Below are 2,076 nucleotides of genomic sequence, written 5' to 3' on the forward strand. Positions count from 1 at the left end.
TTTGAGAGCTCAGCCTGATAGGGATGCTTTACGAGGATTGAGACTATTCAGCAGAATCAGAATTTCTCTATTGGGCTGAGTCAGGAAGTAAAAGGGAAAATATTGAAAGAGAGTCAGAGCCACAGGAATAGGGGGAGATAATTGGAGGGTAGAGATCACCAGATGAATGGCTCCGTGGAACAATAAGAGTTACTTAGAGTTACTGATGGGTCACTCTTGGCTGTGTAGCAAAGACTATGAAGTCCTTTGCTTCTTATAAGGTTGATTTATATGTTGGGACCCACAAAATGGATGCCACCTCAGTGGCCCAGCCCATTTTACAAATCTAAACCTAAGTCAGCCTGCACTTAAAGGAAACACCTGAAACGAAACCTAACCTACAGCAATAATTTCTCTATTGGGCTGAGTCAGGAAAGCTGAGTCCATCTCAGCTTTAGCTGGCTCACCTCACCCTACAAAATAGGACCTGTTGGCCTTATAAGGAAATCCCCAGCCTCAATCCAATGAGGTAAGATAAGAGGGAAGGAAGTAAAAGATATATGAAGAGATCAAACAGTAATTCATGGTTTTAAGAATCTCCAAAACAGTCTCAGGACTAAAATGTGTGTTGGGAAAAGGCCCTTTGTCCCTTCCATGTGTCATATTACTTTGCATTATTCCTTAGCTCGGATGGACATAAGAGATGCTGATTTGGGGGGTTTCGGTGGTCTGGAATATATCAGACAAATCCTTCCAAAGTATAAAAATAGTTATTGTACCTTGAACTGTGAGCACTAAAAATACTTGAAGAGATTTTTTTTTTAAATTTTTGGAAACAGCATATATTATGTTTGAATGTGCTGCTCTGAGAAGTTTTTTTTTGTAACCCATAAGACTACTGGATTTAGCTGGGCCCAGAGTAAGAAAAGACACTTCAACAAGTCCAGGCTATAATACAAGTAGCTCTGCCTGCTGGGAGTTATAACACAACAGGTTCAGTAATACTCAAAATTTCTGTGGCAATGGAGATGCTACATGGAGTTTCTGAATAGTGCTGATAAGAGAACCATAGTGCACATCCCTATAGCTTTGGAGCGAATCCTGTCTTCTTCTGCCACTAACTATTCCTTGAGAAATAGTTTCTGGGTCGAAACTGGACCCTGGCAGAATCTGAATGTCTGGCCATGGGATGTCAAGTGACCATGCAACTAAGTGACCAATCATGAAGTATATGTTAACAAGCCCATCACGCCAGAGGCTGGGAGTGTACGGCAGCAATCCATCATCAGGTGGAAGTGGTATAAGAGACTGAGTTCAAGCAGACACTGAATACACATGTAACTTCCATGAACAGAGTTCAGACTTCTACCACTTCTCTTTCTGCTTTGCTTCCTCCCCCTTGATCTGTATGTGTAGTCTCATGAGCAGTTCCTTATAATCAGTTGGCTAAAGAGGGAAAGATTCAGGTCTGGTACAAATGATTTTGCATGACATGCTGGCACCAACCACATTTACAATCATAATCAGGAATGTTCTAGAAAGAATAGTGAAGGAAAATTCTTCCAATGGGCAGAAGTGTGAGTACATTTGGCTGTCTTTTATTTTTTTTTCATGCTTCCTACTGAAACTTTTCTCAAATGCTCCAGGCAGATCACTTCCCTCCTTGAGCTCTTGTAATGCTCTGTGTATAATGCTAATATTGATTTATCACTGTATCACGACCGTCTGCTTGTTTGACTGTATCTCAAGAGTAGTCTTGAGGGCAGAGCCTATGCTAGATTCATATCCTCTTCATCTAGAAAATCCTTGATGCACATTGGTACTCAGTAACTGTTCTTAAAACCTCTTTCTGGTGTTGGCTCCTAGATGACTATCTGTGGATACATTTGTTCCTAGGATCAGGGAGGCATGACAGGAAGATATGTTGCATAGAAAGAAGACTGGCTTTGGAGACTGAGGGAGAATCCTGCCTCTATTATACTTTGAGGAACTTCCTAAAACTCAATGTCTTTACCTTTCAACAGTGAAGGAAGATAATACTGACCTTGTACTGTCTTACAATTATCTGGGGTAGGAGAAGGGATATGAGACAAACTA

The sequence above is a fragment of the Pteropus vampyrus genome, unplaced genomic scaffold (genome assembly GCF_000151845.1).
Source record: "Pteropus vampyrus isolate Shadow unplaced genomic scaffold, Pvam_2.0 Scaffold172, whole genome shotgun sequence".
Lineage (NCBI taxonomy): Eukaryota > Metazoa > Chordata > Mammalia > Chiroptera > Pteropodidae > Pteropus > Pteropus vampyrus.